We start from the raw sequence: 21,561 nt of genomic DNA, 5'->3' as shown, positions 1-21,561 counted from the left end.
TAAGCGGCCGATTGGTGATTTTGGCTGAGGTCATGATCTCAGGGTCATTAGATGGAGCCCGGAGTCGGGCTCCGTGCTCAGCAGGGAGTCTGCTTCTCTCTCTCTGCGCCTCCTCCTGCTCATGCATGCTCTCTCTCTCTAAAATAAAAAAAATTAACCTTTAAAAAAAAAAAGAAGCTCACATAAGCAAATTAAGTGGTGACAATATGTTTGCACATGCTAGCATGAGAGATGTCCTTTTGCTCTGAGACGGCTTTCTCAAGCTCACATGTGTTGGAAACGTTGAGAGTTGTCTACCTAGAGCCATTTCCATCCCCTATTAAGAGAATGATGATTTTGTTTGAAGAGTCAATGAACTACATTCTTTTAGGCACTTAGATTATCTAGTGACTACGGCTGTCCGTGTGACACAGTCTCATGTCCAGTAAGATGTGGGCACAAGTGTATGGAAAGGCTGTCCCTCCAGAAACAGAAAGACTAAGTCTTTATTCAAAGAAACCTCACCAGTCATTTACTCTGGTTTTGTCGTCCACTTGAAACATGGACTTCAGGCTTGGAGACAAAGGAGCCATTTTACGACCGTGAATGGCAGCATGAGGGCAGAGAATTACATATTAAGGAAGTCAGAGGAGAGAGATGGAAAGAGCGTGGGTGTCTGATGCTATCAATGAGCCACCGTACCAGCTCTGGACCGCCGCCCCTGCACTCCCCGTTTATGTCTGGAATACATTTCTCTCTCTTCAAATACATTTCTTTCTCTTTGCGCGACTATGCTCAGGCCTTGTGTCGCCGAATGAATGAGTAGAACAACTAACCTAATAGACTTTGTAGACTTTGGTGTAAAGTCATGACATTTTAAGCAATCCCATTGACTAACACACCAAATTAACAAAATAATTCTGACCACTTACAATAATTACGCATTTTGGTGAAATAAACTTCACAGTGTTTTCTCAAGATTTTTATCTAATTTAAAAACATACTTGTGTCCATTAAAAATATTTTCTTTCCCATCTCTTCAGACTGCATATCCAGGTGGAATTTTCTGTGTAATTGGCAGATTTTTTACTTTTTAGATTCTTTAACTGCAGGATCCAGAAATATACAACTTATGCACTAAGTGCATTAAGTTGGTAGAAATTGATGCCTTCATTAGGAAGTAAATATGCGTATCTGTGCTGTATTCCACAGACACAGAAGTTGCAACTGCAAGAGAAATATGTACACAGTTACAACACGATAAATCTCTTTATTATGACTACGGCTCTCCATCAATAACTTTCATTTATATGGAGAAACTTTTAGACTCTCAAGATAACCAAATCTGGATCAGAAATGAAAGGAAAAACATAAACACTACTCTTATCAGAAAAAAAGGATAAGGACAGCTACAAACAGTGCACAATCAGATTAGCAGTATTTTCTAGGAAATAAATGAAAACGCCTGTAAAACAGTGGAAACTTGGAGCCCACTCTCGTTTCCCAGTCCCCCTGACCCTGTCTAACTCCTCTCCCCTCTCCTGCACCCTGGCGCATTGCAACATCTCTGCTGACTTTGCCACAAACAGAAGAAGCAAGTTGTTTACTGGCATCCGAAGCGATCCTGGCAGCACCTAGCACCCATTCTCCAGGCTTTCAAATGTGTAGCATCGATGTACGCTGGATATGTCAGCGCTGAGAAAGTGGGAGGCAGAGTCATGAAGTTATGATGCGTGAAATTGGAACGGACTTGGAGAAGAAAGGGCAGGGGCAGCGTGATAAACTTGGTGTTGCATTCCCTGGCCCCAAAATTCTCCCTCCTTCTCCACATTCAATTCTTCTTTCTAGCCATTTAAAATCCTGCCTGTACTCCCGTCTGGTATGTCTAGTCTGTGTCACCACAGGACTTGAGCTCACCAGTAACGGCGACCATGATAACATACACCACTCTTTGAACATCTAACCGTATTCCACATACTTCATACTTGTGATTTTCAATCCTCATGAACTTTCATGGGAGATTTATTCGTTTTCTATTAACCCACAAATTTATCAACTTAAAACAACTTGTATTTATTATCCTACAGTTTCTGTGGGTCAAGAGTCCAGGCAAGCTTTCAGTGAGCTCTTTGCTCAGGGTCTCGCAAGACCACAGTTAAGGTGTGGGTCAGGCTGCCTTCACAGCATAGCTGTTTGCTTCTTCAAAGACTGAGGAGAGTGTTTCTCTACTCAGGAAGGACGCCGTCTCTGTTTTGAGGTCTTTCACCTGATTAGGTCTGACCCACCTTAGATGATTTCCTTTTTTATTAACTCTGAATCAACTAATATGGGACCTGGATCACATCTGCAAAATCCTTCCACCTTTACCATACAACGTAACCTAATTATACAGTAATGCTCCTCATATTCACAGCCCTCCCCATCCCATACACACTCAAAAGGAGGGGATCATACAGTTTTCCAGGTGGTAAGAATCTGGAATTCTCTCTACCACAGTCCACCTTCTCAACCCCAAGATGTACATTCCTTCCTCATGCAAAATACATCCAAGTCAATCTGTGAGGTACATCTCCTCAGGCAGAGTTCTTTCCCTCTAAGGAAACAAGGTATGTGTCCCCTACATATTATTATTAGTAGTAATGGTAGTAGTATTTTCAGTGTACAAATCAAAGATATGAAACCCAAGGAAAGATGAGCGTCTCAACACACAGAACTCTGAAGTCATCAAAGCCCAAGTTTATAAGTTAATTCTTGCCATCGCTTCAAGGTATCACTCCACACAGTTTTGCTTTTCTCATTTGCGATCATTGTCCCCTTTTACAAACACTCAAGAAGAAAACATACCGCCAGTGACTATAAGAGGAGATGGAAATGGCTAGCTCACTCCTGGTAATTTATCATTCTTTGAATGAACATAAGTAGAAATATTTTAAAATCCTTCAATATTTAGAAATATTTTAACATATGTTAAATGGTGTGTAACTTTGAGAATTTTACAAAAAAAAAACAACTTATTTCTTTAGTCTATACACTTCTTCATGTAATCCCAGCAGCAGCTTTAATCAAAATAGTACCCCTGGATATATAAACACTTCATGAACTCAGCTGCAGTTTAGTGAAGGACAGTTCTTAAATTATATCTCTGATCATGTCGTCTGCTTGACTGAGACTGACATTCAGACACATTTTGATTCATTAGTGCTAACTTAGGCAAATGATAATTATGGTGGTTATTTCTGGGGTCCTCAGCACTGAGAGTTGTCTCCAATGGGCCACAGAAAATCTCAGGGCCTCAGTCACTTCACTGCATCTGTTGGAAAAGTAGACATTAAAAGTTTTATCAAATGCATTGAAAACCTCCAAAGGGAATAATGATACATATTACTGAAGTCACCTCTTTTGATTATCATCTTCTGAGATGTTATTTATATGAGCTAATGTAGCATTCACTGTGTCTAAATAAAAAGCTTATTTCAAAATATAGGATGTGCATTATTTTAGTCTGTCCCTTTGTATCACACCTCACACTCTTCTATTTTGTATATAAGGTATGAATTTCTTCCTTGCACAAAGGGAGACAGACTTTCAGTTGTAATTTAAAAACTAAGGTCTGGTCTCTCACTGACTGAATCTATGTATTCTATCATAGAATTTTACATGAAATAAAATGGATGACTAAATTAAATGCATTCTAAGGAACAAAAGTGACATTGATACCAATTTCTCAACCTACGTACTGGGGAATATGATTGAAAAAGTTCTTGTTAGTTTTAACTATTTCAATACCAGTTTACTTTTCAGGCCATTCCTGACTGGTGTGAGCGTGTGTACATATCTGCATATATGTTGATATCATTGCATCCATATATAGATACGCACCTATAGATATGTATACAGACATAGATATACCACAATGATACTGGGTATCTTGAATCTAATACCTATTTATCCCTGAATCGGGCGCCTGGGTGGCTCAGTTGGTTGGGCGACTGCCTTCGGCTCAGGTCATGATCCTGGAGTCCCGGGATCGAGTCCCGCATCAGGCTCCCTGCTCGGCAGGGAGTCTGCTTCTCCCTCTGACTCTCCCCCCTCTCATGTGCTCTCTCTCTCTCATTCTCTCTCTCAAATAAATAAATAAAATCTTAAAAAAAAAAAAAAGCATATTATTTATCCCTGAATCTTTTGGTTTGTAAAGTCACATTTCTAGTTTTCTATAATTTAATTGTATTTAATCATCACTACTAACCTTCTTCCATAGCCATTTCAATGACCTCGAAATTCTAAAATTTTCTGTCATTCCTTTTTTCTCTTTTAGTTGAAGGTTGGGGGGATGGCCTGTTAAATAGGAAGCAATACAGATATGCTGCTCTACGACACCCCTGCCCCCAAATTATAATAATATGACGCTTAAAATACCTTTTATTCAGAGTCAGGGCTATACCCTGCTTTCTGGCTGTCAAACCAGGAAATCACCTATGGGCAGGTCCATTAGAGCAAGGAAATAAGAATCAGCGTTTCCAAGGCCAGTACTGCTGTACCAGGTGATAAAGCCCTTCAGGGCAGGAGTCATGTCTCCTTAACCCAGTACAGAAAATATTTGGTGTACTTTGTAAACAAATAATCTAGATGATGGATGAGACTGCACTGTTAGGAATTTGTGTCATTAGAAGATGGGGCCACAGCAGGACAAGACGAGAAGCTTAACTGTCATTGTTCCTCTTCTGGAAAAACACAGGCTTCTGCTAGTAACGAAGCCAACATCCCAGGGCCTCTCCTGAATGAAAGTTAACTTTCTGCTATTTTTCTTTATTATGATGATTATAATGATCATTTTTGATGTTGTTATTATTAGCGGGGTTTTTTTTGTTGTTTTTTGTGGGGTTTTTCGTTTTCGTTTTTTGTATTTTTTTTTTGTCCAGAGACATTTATACGGGACCACTACTGCCTTGTGATGATGTCCACACCTCATCTATATGTGAGTTTAATCAAAAGAAGAGAACTTTCTAGTTACTGAAACAGTACACATCACTCCATAGTCTTGTTTCAACAGTTTTACCTGAAAATACCTGCAGATTGGTTTCCACTGACTAGCTTGTTCCCTAATTAGCAGGTTTCTCCTGCAGGCAAACACCTGCGCCGTCTCACCTGCCGGCCCAGGCACGTGAGGGGAGAAAAGTCAACGTGTACTTTGCAAAAAAGACCCCAAACACACTTTTTTTTTTATTGTTTTCACAACCACATATGCAGATTTGATATATACTGAAAGTGAAAAGTGGGATCAAGCATTCTCGCATATTTCTTCCTGGACAGTCAAAGGCAACCCAAATGCATTTCTCGAAAATCATTTAAAATATTAATAAAAAAATCAACTGCAGATTTGAAGAGATGAGTGGATTTTCCCCATTTGACAGCTTATCAGTAAGTTGTCTTTTAAAATGTTTTTTACCTGGGGAGTGTAACTCGGTGATGATAGCCATGTATAATTCATAAAGGAAAATAGATTTAAATAAGCCTGCTCAGTAGTTCCGTGTGTGAAAATTCAACAAGCTCGTTTCTTTTCACTGTAACTGTAGTTACTTTTCCCCACGCAGGTTCCCCCATCCCACATTGTATTTACTTTTTGTATTTTGGATCATAATATAATTTGTTTCCAAATGTATATTTAAAGAAGGCAACTTTGAGTGACACAAGAACAGCACAGTAAATGAAAAGTAGGATGGTATTTTCATGTAAATCACATTTTATAAATATTTAAATTACTTTCTCTTGCAGAATAAAAGTGTATGAATACACTTTACATTTAAGCTACAAATTATGCTGAAGGAGTTTTACCTTGTAGAGTTATTGTTCACAACAATGTATATTAAATTTTTTCTGTTCTTACATAATTCGTCTAGACTTTTTACTGGCTGAGGTCTTGAGAAGGCCAGAGATAATCCATCTGAACCCGAGAAGAGTGTCATCACATGCAACAACTAAACGATCGTTTATTCATCCTCAAAATTTTAAAATTCGATACAGAGTGAATATCAAAGCCACATTTTTTTTGGAAGAGTGATTCCAAAATAGGTGACTTAGAAAAATACAATCTAATCTCACTAATTCTGATCCTGCTAATTTGGATTTTGCAATAATCTGAAGACGATAAATATACATTAGGGGAAAAAAGCAGTTATAATTTAAAAGGAAGAGCACCAACGCATCAAATCTAAGCATTTTGAATCCAAGGGAATGACATGGTGGTAAAATAAAATTATCATTTATTATGTGCTTAGTACATGTCAGGAATTGTGATAGAGTTAGAATATCACTTCTACGTCTATTCAAACGCTTATGGAGTAAATTATATTATCCAAATTTCTCATGATGAAACTACAGCCCAGAGAGGTTGATTAATTTTCCACCGGTCAGTTGACTGAAAGTGATGAGGTCTGACCGACTAGAAAATATGTGCTTTTAATTAAAAATTATTTTAATATATTTGTTTTCAATTTTTGTTTTGAACTACTAAGTTTCCTATGTAAAAGGACTTTTGTGTGGCAAACATTTTATTAATTGATATAGATCTATTTTGAATTATCATTTTCCATTACTTAAATCTATGTCTATATTTTGGTTGCTAATACAAAATGTACTTAAAAGTAATAAGGTTAGAAAAGCTTAATCATTCTAATTTCTTCCCCATTTTGTTTAATTAGTAAGTTTCTACTATACTGAAGATGTATCTCTAAAAATAATTTAAGAAGCAGAATAGTTATTAAATAAGTTTCATGTTCCATCATCCTAAATAAATTCTGCCCAAATTACTTAAAATTAGATTATTCTGCATCAAATTTGAAAAAAATAATAAACAGCAAACAGAATTTTATCTGAGCACGTATAATTATCATTTTCCTATCTCTAAGGCTCGGATGATAATTTATACTACATAAGAAAACAAATAAATGTCTTTTAAGCGGATAGATCAGTATGCAATAGAACTCATAATAAAGTTTCAGGAATAGTTAGTTTTCAAAGACTTCTTTAAAAAACTAAATTTTGAAAACTTTGTCCTTCCCCAAATACCCTCAGGGGTTTTTTTTAGTTTTGTTTTGTTTTACTGATTGAGATATTAAGGTTTGGACAAAAGTGTCCTATAGATAACAAACCCTGAATTTTCCGTGTTTTTTCCCTACAAAACCAGACATCAAAATCAGTGAATTGGTGTTTGAAAATGACAATGTAATAAACTACTTTGATAAAACATGAGTAATTATCATTAGATTTCAAGCGCTGAAAAAAATAATTTTTTTCAGAAAACAAACTATGGTTATGAATATAACAGGTTCTAAATCGCCAAGACAACTATTGTCACCTTTGTTGAAAATCTTTGCGGGCTTTGCATTTGTACAGTAGTTTTTCAGGTGAAAGGTTTTGTTATTATAGATCTGTGCTGCTTTATATTTAACAAACTTGCTAACTTTCTAGTCAACAATGGTATGGTGATGAGACAGGAGAAACTGAACAATATTATGGCAGAGACCCAAAACAATAACGGCTTAAATAAAATAGAAGTTTCTTTCTTTTTCCGTCACATACAAGTTGAGCTTATGTAGCAACTTTGCTCTGCAAAAGTTCTGTGAGCCCAGACTCATTCTTCCTTGTTGCTCCACCATTTTAGGGAATTACCTTCATTTTCAAGGTCCAGGGTCATTACCAGGCCTACTTTCCAGACAGACAGAAGGAGGAAAAGGGAAGGAAATGTCTTTCCACTCCCTTAAAAGTTACGATTTGGAAGTTGTACTTTTGCTCCCTTCCGCATCCTATTGGCCAGAACTTAGTCACATACCCTACCTAGGGGCAAAGAGGTCTGGGAAATTTAGTCATTAACTAAATAGCCTTGTGTCCTGAATGTTCTATCATTACCTAAGAAGTGGTGAATGTGTAATTTAGCTGTCTCTGCCATATACGGTATTTATAATGAAAGAAACAATGCCCACCTAAAAAAGAACACACACTGCAGTTGGAAAGATGGTGGTATCACAATTGTAGGTTCAGAAAAAAAATGCATTGATGACTTTTTTTTTAACTCTGTGTATGTGTTTTAATTAATAAACTAATCTTTAGAGCAGTTTTAGATTCACAGCAAAATTGAGTGGAAGGTATAGAAAGTTCTCATATACTCTCTGCCCCTTACATTTGTATTTCCCTTTACTATGCTGTGTCGTTATATGTTTGTCCAAAAGCATAGAATGGACAACCCAAGAGTGAACCTTAATGTACACTATGGACTTAGGTTGATAACAGGTGTCAATGTAGGTTCATCAGTTGTAACAAATATGCCACTCTGTTGTAGGATGCTGGTAATGATGACACTTTCCAAATTAAGTAAGGTTACTTAATTTGCCAATCTCTTGCCTCTCAGCTCCAGATAAACTCTTCATTGCCCTGTTTGTGCCTCCTAACCATTTCTCCCCGCCAGCTAGCACTGTAAAGCTTCTTCAGCAAGGACACCAAAGGGAACCTGCCTGGAGGAGGAAGTGGTTCTTCGTCCCAGTTCCAGTGTGTGCTGTCTCTCCACAGGCTCCCGCAGTGTGTGGCAAGCAGCAGGGCATGACATGCCCTTGAGCACAATCTTCCCTGACACCCAGAGGGAGGATCCCCAGTGTACCTTTCCCACTGAGAGATTCCAAGTGAGTTTCATGTGGTTACATCTCAATGGATGATTTCCCTCTGGTGCCTGAAAAGACGGATTGTTTGTGATCCCTGGTGGTCTGGAAATCTAGCAGACTTCTCCTCCGTCCTCTGGGGCAGAGCCAGGCTCTCTCCAATGAGCAATGGATCTCAGCTCTGGCTACAGGGTCCTATTTTAGATTTGTTCTTTCCTTGGCTCCTCTATTTCAGCCTTAGGAGTAGAATCTGCTCTTCATATATTCTTGACTTATCTTTACTTCTTAGTCTCCAAACTTCTGCTACTCCAAACATCTGGTGTAGTTAATAAATTTGTATTTTACACATTCCTTGTTGAATTTACTGAGAAGATTCCCTTTCCTGGGTAGACACAATGAGGAAAGCCAGTCATATTAACACAATCGAAAGGGTTTCACCATCTCCTTTGTGAAATGTAAAAGGCAGTGGTGAAAATGGGGGCATTTATGGCATCCTTCCGTATCATTTTTGAGGTCTATGATCAATGTTAATGCTCAGATATTCTGAGGATTTGTCAGGAGAACATGCTATACGTATCAAACAAGATAGCAATGAATTGTTTATGTATTAAAACTTGGTGTGTCTGAAAGTGTTGAGAATTCGTGGGAATAGAACTAGTGTGGGTGTTTAAAAATCCAGTTATTGTGCTTTGATATTTTTCCTTCTTTATCAAGATCAGATAAAAAATAAGCCTTTAGAGTTCCTCCAAAAGTTGTGTTTCTTCTCCTACACTATACCATTTACACTTTAAGGGAAGAATATTCACATGCCATATAAGAAAAATGTTTCATTTTGATAGGAAATTACCCTGTTTTCTGCATGACTTCATAGTGATACATTGTTTTAAATAGGTTTGCTAGCTGCTCTGTATCTCCCTAACCCAGATGGGATCTTTGAAAACTGTAGCTCTGGAAATGAATTTAGATATAAGACAGAAATTTGTTAACTGAGCTTTTAATTGGAGTGGAATACCAAGAAATATCATGTATTAATTTTTTTTCCCCAAAGTACCATTTGGCTTAGGAGACTAAGAACAGATGTGTCAAGTCCTTGAAGTCAGGTGTATACTTTAGAAAAAGCATTTCTTCTATCCAGTTACCATTCTTCTTGTTCATCATGTGTGTATGTTCAATAAAACTCTGAAAAATCACTATTTGTGGGCTTAAATGATTATTTTATAATCATTTCAAATATATATACATATATATATATAAAGTAGAAACAATCTATTTTGGATTTACTAGCAATTTTTGCTTTTGTTTTTGGCAACTGACAAAACATTTTTTACTTCAATTCAATTTTGTGTATTTCTAAAACTGTCATCTGAATGCAGCTTTGGTAATATTATAGGTATGCTGCAAGAACTGCTAAAATGTAGAGAATTTTACTTTCAATGAGTAATGTTTCATTGGTCATTTGCAGAATGAATCATATTTATTTATATTCTTATTTTTCTATATTTTGGACCAACCATCTTGAAGTTCTTAAAGGTTTCCTTTAGCAATTGTTAATAGGCCAAATTTTCTATCGGAGAACATTATGTAAATTTAGGCAAATCTTCATTAACTTTAATCAGAACTGTATATAAGTAGCAGAAGTTTAAATTAAATGAATTTTGACAATGGGATAGTTGTATATGGAAATTTGGACATATTTATAACGTATTTTCCCAATAGGAACTTTTTCTTTTTAAATTTTCATATATCATACATATCACTTAAGTATTAAATTCCTTATTTATTTATTTATTTGAGAGAGAGAGAGAGAGGACGAGCTGGGAAGGGAAGAAGGAGACACAGAGGGAGGGGATCTCAAGCAGACTCTGCGCTGAGTGCAGAGCCCCATGCGGGGCTCAATCTCACAACTCTGAGATCATGACCTGAGCCAAAATCAAGAGTCCATAGCTTAATTGACGAGCCACCCAGGCACCCCAACTATTAATTTCTTTTAAATGCAGCGTTCTTTTCTCTGAATTTGTTTTTTCTCCTGCAACAGATTCCAAACTATCTTTTCAAATTATTTCTCTTGCTTATATTTCACTTTGGTCTTTGAAGTCAATAAGAACCATGGACATGTGAAGGGTAGGATCTGGGTAAGGAATTCTAGGAAGCTGCTTCAAGTGTAAACACAGTGAGAATCATGAAAGGGATGTCTACAACCAATTATAAATCCCAGCATCTTCAGAGTATTGTTGCTAGGATGACTTATTTTTGTACATGTCTCCACATTATCTTGCGATCAGTAACTTCTCAATATATATTTGTGGAGTGGATGAAAATAGTCGAGATTTATGTATAGATCTTCCTCAACTTACGATGGTATTTTGTCTGGATTCACCCGTAGCATGTTGAAAATACAAAAAGTCAAAAATTCATTTAATACATGGAACCTACTGAACACCATGGTTTAGCCTAGCCTAACTTAAATGTGCGCAGAACACTTACATCAGTCTCCAGTTGGGCAAAATCATCTAACACAAAGCTTGGCACAACTTGAAAATAAAGTGTTGACTATCTCATGTAACATAATGAATACTGTATTGAAAGTGATGAACAGAATAATTTTAGGGGTACAGAGCGGTCGTCAGAGTATCGGTTGTTGATCCCCAGGATCACGGGGCCGACTGGGAGCTACAGGGGCCACTGCCCAGCATCACCAGAGAGTATGTACCACATATCATTGGCCTGGGAAAAGATCAAAATTCAAAGTACAGTTTCTACTGAATTGCAGTGTTTTTCATAAAGTTGAAAAGTCCTAAGTCAAACCATCATCAAGCAGGACTGTCTGTATAGTGTCTTTAAAAATAGAGTTCTAGACTACCTCCTAAACTCAGAACGTCAAGAATCTGAGTCCAAGCCAAACCTTGAGACAGTTTTCAGTTGGAAAAGTGTGAAAATGGCTTATGTCAACATCTAAAATTTAAGTCAACAGCACTGCAAAATTCTGACCAACAGTTAGGACTGAAGACACAAAAATAATTCTTGCCAAATGACAATTTAGATGCACTGCTCTGCTCTCTGTCCTCTCAACTCCTGTTATTTCTTGCTTCTTGTTGTCACTCTGTATCTCTTGCATTTGACAAAAACAAAACTATCATAAATTTTAAACTGTTAATACGACACTCAGTCTGGAATAATAACAGCGATGTTCTACTTGATAAACTCAAATAGTCCAAAACAGCAGTTGAGATCAGAACAGAAATAGGCATGGTATACATGCATTTTTAATATGATTAGTAATAAATGACTAGTTAGTTAAACTGACTATTTAAGTAGACTCACACGAATACAGCTCAGCGTGCACACTCAAGGCCTAAAGAGCAGGAGATAAACACATGTAGTCCAAATAAGAAAAAAAACGTGCATTAGATAGAACTTCTAAGAATACCAAATTGTATGCAGATTTTTGTTGTTGTAATTTGGATGGACTCCAACTTTTCTAGAAGAAAGCATTTGCTTACATATTAAGCAGTATGTAACAGAAAAACAGGATAACAAATACCAACTTTTTTTTTTCTTTTTAAAGAAAAACGTTTAAACTGTTTTAACTGGTGAATATACATGAAGATGTTCTATTCAGTTATAGGTCTGATTCTGCTTTATAAAAGTTATTTTATTTTTAAATTTAAAAAAATTTTTTAAGTAGGATCCACACCCAGCGTGAAGTCCAACATGGGGCTTCAACTCACTACCCTGAAATCAAGACCTGATCTGAGATCAAGAGTCAGTTAATTGGTTAAGCCACTCAGGCACCCCCATAAAAGTTCTTTTAAAATAAGAGTCGTGACTCAAAGTATTAGTATATACAATATATACATACCTTTTACATATGCTTTTAAATATTTTTTTTTTTTTTTTTAGTTTTGAAGCTTTGGGCAGATCATGGTTTGTTGAAAAGTCTGACATCACTGAGTCCAAAGTAAATGAAAAGTTATTTATGTGCTAGAGGACCCATACAGCCTGATTAGCAGGAACACTGAGGAAATCAATCTCAGATTAACTCGATTTTTATTTCAGCTTTGTGGATTACCTTCAATGCATTGTAAATCTGTATTCATGTGGAATAATATAGATATGTGTTCCACACAATAAAGTAATTCTCTCTTAGGTAAAATAATTCCACTCATAGAAAAAATACAGAACACAATCTTTCTTATAAGATCTCATTTCTCTTTATAGCCTGCTAAAAACAAATAACAATGCAACATTGAAAACCAATGCCTATAAAATGTCAACAGATGCATAACACAAAAAAAATAGGAATTAATCCTACATAATAGTTAGGTAAAAGGGTGGATAAAAAAATACTGAACTTATCTCATTTTTCTAGGGTAATCCTACTGAAATCTATTAGAAACACAGATTAATTGATACATGGTATCTAGACATCAGCTCTTTGAAGGCACCGAAAAAATGACCTTTTAAGGAAAAATAAAATGCTATTATATTTTTATGAAAATTGCTGAAAAGCAAGGCAATTTAAATTGTTAGTAAATTCAAAGCTAAAGAGCCTCAGTCAGACTTCCTTTGAAATTTAACCCAGAAGATAGAATAATTGTTTCTTATATAGGTGGAGTAAACACTGAGGGCAGCAAAGTGATGGAAAAATATGAAATATGCCTTGTCACACTGAACCGAAAGGGAGAAAATCTCTGCCCCACCTGATTCTTCTTTTGCAGTTTATATGTTTATTAAACACAGACGTGGGAACCTCACCCTTCACTTTAATCTGGATACCCTTCATTAATATGGCTTTGTTATGAATCATTATCAGTACAACTCAGTTTTAGTAATGCAACGGAAAAAGAATGGCTAAACCATTGAATTTTTTAATTAGTGGTAATCCCCTGATATTATAAAGAGGTGGTCATTTAGAGTCAACTTTAAGTACTTTACGTATTAATTCAAATATATTAGTAAACATTTACTTGGCTACAAATCTATTCATCCTACACACCCTCCCTCAAACCTCAAGACGAAATAGTAAAATTCAAACTTAAAGTGAGAGAGAATTTAAAAACGAATTTTGTTTGCCTGTCATATATCTTGAATTGTCAAAATAGACAATAAAATAAACAGTCCTTGTATTTTATTTTCTATTTAAGAGTCGGGACAATTTGTCCATCTTCATTTAGTTCCCTGGGCCACACCAATGGAGCTTGGTTGAACATGCAGTAACTCATGTTGCCACTGGATGGCAGTGACAGCTTTTGTCTCTAAAATGCCCAAAGTGCCCTAGGTGCATTAGAGCGCCACAACTCTTTCCCAGGACATCAAAGTGTAAAAAGGCACTGGGTACCTCTCCAACAGCTCACGTTCCTTTTCGATCTCTTGCCTTTGGCCACTCCATCCTCAGGCAGCCAATAAAACTTCCTTACTTGCAATCACTTTTTACTAACATGATGATGTTCAATAGAATGCCAAGTTTGCAGAAGGTAAAAAAAATGAGAGAAAAAGGAGGTAAGAAGGTATGAAGGAAATACACATAGAGGACCCTTCTGCCACTGAATGGTGCTAAGCTTTCAGAGGCCATAATTTCTAGAATATGTTTGTTATTTAATTGCTTTCTGGCAGATAGCAAAAATATCCCAAACTTTCTTCACCATTTTATGTTTCAGATTACTTCTCATGACACACACACACACACCAGCATGCATGCATGTCTCAAATAATGGTCGTTGGGACAATTAACTGATGACAGTTCAATTTTCCAGAGTGAATTGGTTTGCAATTGACAATGAAGAAAAAAATCTACTTTGAAAAAAAGTTTTTAGATATAGGTAAGCTGACAAAATTGTTAGGAAAAAAAATTGTAGAGTTAAAATATGGAAAAATCTGAATTTTCATCAGTTAAAAGTCAATGATAATTATGAAGGTGTTAGATATAATCAGAGCTTGAAACAATGAATTAATTTGTTTTCTTAGAGAAGGAGGGAGGAAGGGCTTTTGCTTCTCAATAGCTTTGCTGGTTATGGATGGAGAAGACCTCAGATTACTTTTCCGATGAGTGGTTTAAGATGATTGTATTAGTCAAGTTAAAACGAAGAGGGATGAATTCTTTTATACATATATGGAATGAATCAATAGAGATAAATGTAATTATCCTTATTTCAGAGAACATACCTATTCGTCCCTAGGTATTCCTATTTTAAATTCTAAGAAATGTGGCCTATATCATGTTGTACCATTCTTAGTAAATAAAACTTAAAAAGTAAACTGTACAAATTCGCATCTATGGGAGGTAACAATTTATATTAAAGAAATTTAATATGTGTTTTTATTTGTTTTTAAAACTATTTTTATACCCCTTTGATGGAAGCTGAAATGGTTGAAAATATTACAGAAAAGCCACAGCAACAACAGAAAACACCAGAATGGGAATTCTGGAGCATTTTATAATATGGTTTGAATTTTGCAAGCATCAGAAAAATAAGAAATTTTTAATTGCCAAATTTCCAATTAAGTTTTATTTTTTATTTCTCTTAACACAGAAACACTAGCTGAGTAAGAAAATATTCAATGGTAGGAGTTGGAATATAAAAGGGACTTTTGGAATCACGATTTAAAAAGGTATTTTTCATGTTGTGTGAATAAATTTTGTTACTAAATGGAGAGATATAGTTTGTATAAGTAGTATAGTGTATATTTGTGTATCTTCAAAACCAAAACTGAAGATGGTTTCTTATATTTCTATTTTGTTTTCTTCCCACAAGCACTCCACCTACATGGAGTAGATATCTGTATGTATATATAGCCCATAGTTAGAAGGCAGTTAAAAAAAAAATCAAGCACATTTGAGGAGAGAAATATTTAAGAACCAGGGAAGGACAGGCTTCTATCTTTGCACAAATCTGTCAGATTCTCACATAAAACTACGGCACAATTCAGTAGCATTTGGAGATAATCTAAACAAATTTACTTAGTGCTCTCCGATAACCAGACTGTAAAGTAACTAGTTTCTGAAACTTGTTTCTGCTTCATGACACAGCCAGATCTAAGTGAATAGAGTCGTTGTAATGTGCTTTATCCTTCCATTTATTTTATTTTATTTTTTGAAGTAATGCATAGGTAGAATTTTATTACTAAATAACATGTGAGTATACAAAATGCATAATTGAACAACAGCTAAAAATAGTCCAAGAATGTGAAATACACATTTTTTGAAATGATAAAAATGTATCCATGAAAAATATAAAATGTTGCATGTATATACAATATATACTTCTCTATATATAACATAAATGAAAATTATCAAGTTGAGGTTGTACTGACCAAACTTTGTATGAAGTAAGATACATTTGCAGCATTGCACGTGCATATACAGATAATTCAAGCCAACATAATTCCCCTGGGGACCAGCATCCTCTCTCTTGACTGTACATATTGACTTATCGATCAAAACGCTTTAATAATATACCCTACTGTTCCACTTTTTATATTTTTTATTATGGAGTCTTAAGTTTCAACTTCAGGCATTTCGGGGGAAGTTAGTCAAAGGCTTTTGTATAAAAATCTTAAGGAACAGGAAATGGAAAGTGAAATCATGATAAATTATATATTAGTATCTATTTACCTTACATCTGGCATGTGACTTTAAAATTTCTGAGATAAATAGGTCTCCTGATTCCAGTGGAAACAAATATCAGTGTTTCAGAAACATTATAGGCAAGAACTGCTTCCTAATTTTTGAATACTTGGTTAGGCTATAAAAGACAAAGAGAGTGAAGGGTAACTTGAATTGTATATACATACATTCACATATACTAGATGGGACACGGGACTTCCGGGACCATCTAATACAGATCATGGCTATGTGGTTTTGTAGCTTGATATTTAAATCTGGGAGCTGTTGCTATACAAACATACCTAAATTTTGCATGAGGTGGCAGTTCCCCATACCTGTGTGTATGTCAATTAATACACAATGATGAAAGTCAGTTGCATGTAATATAAGTCATTTAGGAGTAGAATATTAAAATTTATGCCCCAATGGCGACTTTGTGTCTTGTCTACAAACACCTCCAACTCCCCCCTAAAAGAAAAAAAGTACAGAAAGAACTCTTATGTCCTAAGATCTTAAAAATAAATGCAGTGCTCACTACAGCAGTGCAAATTCTAAAATTAGAACGCTGAGAGAAGATGCAAGGCCCCTGAGCAAGGATGACATGCACATTCATAAAGTGTCTTATATATTTAAATATGATGCAATTTTTTAAAAAAGATCTTCTCATCTGTCTCTAGCCTACAAAAGTTTTCAGATAGAAAAAAAGACACTTCTCAAAACCTGTCACATTTGTGAGTAAATATTTTTTCACCAAATCTGGACATTGTGAATATATGCATTTTACTACAGAAATAGTCATGAGACCATTAACTGGAACTTATTCCCAGAAATCTATGATGATTAATAAATAGATGGGTGATTGATAGATAATCTTAGGTGTGAAGGGGGAGGCAAGGGGACAATTTTTTATTAATGAAAGGTGAACCAAAAATTTTTATTGGGGAAAAAAGGACAGATTTTAGCCAAATAATAAAATCCTTAGACTTCTGACTCTAAACTACACTTAAATTCAGTATCTTTGTTATAAGGACTTGATAAAGGTATTGAAGTCATTGTTGGCTTAAACCTTTGTAATTCTATAAAATAGTTCCAAACAACTAAGCTTCAACGAACAAATATTTCATGTTTTCCACTTTATCCTGAAGAAGAGAGAGAGAAAGAGGGTTAACATTCACTGAAGGCTATTTGGTACCTGGTGTGAGGCACTCTACATCTATTATTTATTGGTTTGAGACAGGTTCCTAAGCTATTGAAATAAAAATTAGAATCATATTGCATTATTTCCAAATCACTGTTGAAATTATGGGAACTGTGCAAATTAGAAATCAACTTTAGGGACTGAATATGTGGGAAAACAAAAATATATTTTGTTTACTGGAAAAAAAGAGAAAGGAGAAGAGTGCGGGTTACATTTCCCCAATCTTGTTATCCTGGGCTGGGTGTGTGTTACACGCACAATGGTTGTCAGCAAGGGAAAGGAATCATGCCAGATAACGTTCTAGGAAAGTTTTTTTAAGAACAGAGAAGAAAGTAGGAGGTTGGATTTTTAAAAAATGTACAGGGTGTTTTATGTTTTTAAATATTAAATATTTCAGAGATAAAAGGAAGAATTTAAATTCTGATGGGAGTAAGTGATAAAAGTCAGGCACATTTTCACAGTATTTAACAAATGGGTATTCACATCGTGCCTTATATCGCGGAGCCTGTTTTCTCCATCCCCCCCTTCATGGTCCCCTAAGCATTGCTAAAGGGAAATTCTCAGTCCAATTAAATGTACAGACGCCATAATTTGCCTCCCTTCTTGCTTTGCCTTCTTAATACTTATTGCACTTGGTTAATATTTGTTCTCAGCGCTTTCCTCATTTCCTGTGTTGAATCACGTCTTCCCAAAATTCCACTTTCTGGAGAGGTCTCCAAACTATATCAGTAAAAATGTTTTTTAACTAAGCTCACTAAAAAGTTCACAGAAATCCTGCCATGATTTTAAGAATAGTCAACAATTCAGACGTGAGCACTGGCGGAAAAGAGCTGCCAAATGGAGAGCCCGGGTTCTTGACTCCATTTTCTTGTCTCACTTGTAAGTTAATACTCACTGATAAAATACTAAGACGCCAGGAAGCATATCAAGCATTTGAGGCAACAGAATGAACCGCCAGAAGACTGGCAACTGAAGAATCGTCACAAATACAGGTGTTGTGTGACTGGAAGAAAATACCACAATGTATGCCTATTTTTTTCCCCCAATGTCGGGGCTTCTGCATCCATCAATTAAATGAGACTAAAATGCCAACAAAATAATAACAAAAACAAGAATTGCAGATACTTACTAAAACTTGCAGACAAATGCCTGGACTCCTCCTACGTAGAAATGGCCCAATTTAATGACTTTTAATGGACAATTTCAGATTCTATATTTTAAACATGCAAATAGGATTTTTTCAATAAAATGGGGATAGTAATGAGGAATAGAGCAGAAGAAACAAAGAAAAGTTTATAGAGTGAGAATAAAATCAGGTTTAAGAAAAACCTTACTGTATTAAAAGTTCAGAGTAGATTGAATCTGTTCTCTTTGGGAGGCATTTTCCTCCAGTTATTTATTATTACTTATTATTTAGCTTAAGTCAGAATATTTAAACCTCCTATATGGTCACATCTTAAATTTATATCTACAAGGATTAAATGCATTGCCGTAGCTAAATACTACAGTATTACTCTTTAGCCTGTTACATAGAAGGACAAGCTCAAGATTGTATCAATGTTTCCTTAGTATTGACATAATTTAGGGCAGCTATCAATTCTTTTGGATTACCTTAATTTTAAGTGAAGGTATCCCCATTTTTTCCTACCAATATTCTTGTCTAACATACGAATTCTACTGGTAAAATAGATTAATCCAGACTAATATTCTTCTTAGCTAAGCAGAAATCTTAATATTGTCATCATACCCTAGGTGACCAAGAATACTTGATTTTAGCCATGTAAGAATGAAGGAGTATCCAAAAGAGCCATATTGGGTATTTCAAGAACGAAATCATGTTGAAAGCCGAGTTCGTATGAGGGATCCATTTATCTAGCTGTGTTCATGGCCTCTCTTCCATTGAGATAGCACTTTCTTTGTGGATCTAGTGATGCATGTTCACAAATCTGCCTCATATTATAGTTATGTCTGTACTGTCCATATCCTTCATTTCCATATCCTTCCACCAAACCCCACTGAAAACTTCCTTGGGATAAAATATCCATTTGTTTTTAGTATTATATTTCTCAGTTTCTTACAGACGTATATTCAGCATGCAACAATTATTTACTGAGTGCTTACGATAAGGCAGGCACTATGCTTAGCTAAGGGGATATAGGAAAGAACAACACAGGAAAAGCTTTTTCTTACATTGCATATAATATACCTAGAAAGCAGCATACAATGGACTAAGCACTCCGATTTTGTACTTAGGTCTGGGTTCAAATCCTGCTTCAACTCCTGTGAGTTATGCTCTCATGTCATGTCATTATTTCTGTTTCTATTTATTCATTAGTAAAAATATGGATAGCACTTACCTAAGAGGCTTATTGCAAATGCCAAATCAGATTACTAAAGTAACTCTCTTAATGTGATGCTGGGATATATAAACCTTATAATAAAAGGAACTTATATATTATTTAATATTTGTTAAATTGTGCCATTTTTTCAACAACAGAATTGAAACACTGTTATGACAGTGTTTAGGCAGAGATGATACAGAGCCATTGGGTAAAATATTTATGGCATATCATAGTTTTATAAATGAAAGCTATACCACATATCTGCTTATTGATTTTGGTAAGAGAAACGTTTATGGGTTTCTTCTAAGGAATATTTCAATATTTAATTTTGCACTTTGTGAATTTTGCTGTTTATGCTTAAAAACTCTATGACTGCTCCAGAACCAGAAATATTGTGACTTATATTTTCATCTTTTCTAAAATACATTTATTTTATAAATTTTAAGCTTTGTTTTACTTTAATTTATATTAAAGTGTAAGATAAGGATCAGATTTATGAACTATTTTCCAAGAAGCCAACTATTACAAAGTTATTTGATGACTGTGACATTTGCTCATAAAAAATTCATAATATATTCATGATCATACACTAAAGTTTATATCTACTAGGAATAAGAATTTTATTGTTACTTATAGTATTCATGGTATTACTTCTGTTACTACTTCTGTTATTAGTATATATACAGACTTATTTCAGTGTGAGCATCTGTGGGGTTTTTTTGTTAACCTTAAGCAGATACACTTTAAACTAATAACACTCAATATACAACACAGTAATTTCTGATTCAAATATCTCATTCTTTAACTTTTCATATTATTCATCTTTACACAGCTGACGTGTATTTTTAAGTAAAAATTTCAAGGAATGTATCCATGTGTAGTTTATGTTTTGAAATCTGCAGATCTAAGCATGGAGGTCTTTCTGTTACTCCAGCACATTAACTACTTTGTGCGTGGTCAAAATATTTTTGGACCACAGTATTTTTTTCTCAAAACTTGGTTCTCATTGTTACATTATATCCTGGCACTCTGAGTTAACTAGAATCTGAAACCAGTGTGACTTCTTCTACTTTTTGCCCAAAATTGTTATGGAATTTTTCATTTAATCTTGAAATTCAAAAACTTTGCCAAGTTCTTTCTAAGTCCCTTCATTCGTGTGTGTTAGGGGGAGGGGTATTTAGTGAACTCTTTGTCTTGTATACACAGGTAATGTCTCTTGGTGTCACATTTTCACTAAACTCCTGGAAAGTGTTCTCTTTTAATGAATGACTGTTTAGCTTCATTTGCTTTAGTTCATTCCAAATGGATGAATTATCCATATATTTTATTTTTGTTTTCTTTCTTCTACAGGACCTATTAGTATTACTTTTCTGTATTTTTAAAAGGCTGCCATCTTTATTAGTGATTTTTTTTCTACAATGTCAATTATGTTCTTTACCACAGCTGAAGCCAACTTTAATTTTTCCATCGTGATAGCTTCTTCTCTCCCCTATTCCTTTTATATCTTTGCCAGAAACATTTACATTTCAACATTTGCCCTATTCTCTTATTTTTCCCATTTTATATTTATTTGACATATTTACAACAAAGATTCTTTCTTCAGTAAAAACTGCTTTCAGTGGCTCAAAGTCAATGTTTTTTGTTTTTATTTTTTGAGTTTTATTTAACCTTGAATGCGGTAAAAATCTAACACTGTTGTTATGTACAAAGGGCATTATTCCCTTTGATGGCTATCGCTTTCTATCTTAGTGTTTTCAGAATCTCATAATCATTGTATCTGCTCTCTCTGGA

The 21,561-nt window shown here is 35.1% G+C and overlaps 1 non-coding gene across 1 annotated transcript; it reads left to right on the top strand.

Moving 5' to 3' along the window:
• The first annotated feature begins 16,761 nt into the window (after nt 1-16,761).
• On the top strand, nt 16,762-16,861 carry LOC116645700. The gene has a single exon (XR_004302002.1). It is a non-coding gene; the product is annotated as a U6 spliceosomal RNA (small nuclear RNA).
• Nucleotides 16,862-21,561: the final 4,700 nt, after the last annotated feature.

The sequence above is a fragment of the Phoca vitulina genome, unplaced genomic scaffold (genome assembly GCF_004348235.1).
Source record: "Phoca vitulina isolate PV1807 unplaced genomic scaffold, GSC_HSeal_1.0 scaffold33, whole genome shotgun sequence".
Lineage (NCBI taxonomy): Eukaryota > Metazoa > Chordata > Mammalia > Carnivora > Phocidae > Phoca > Phoca vitulina.
This window is presented reverse-complemented; position numbering and strand designations above follow the sequence as displayed.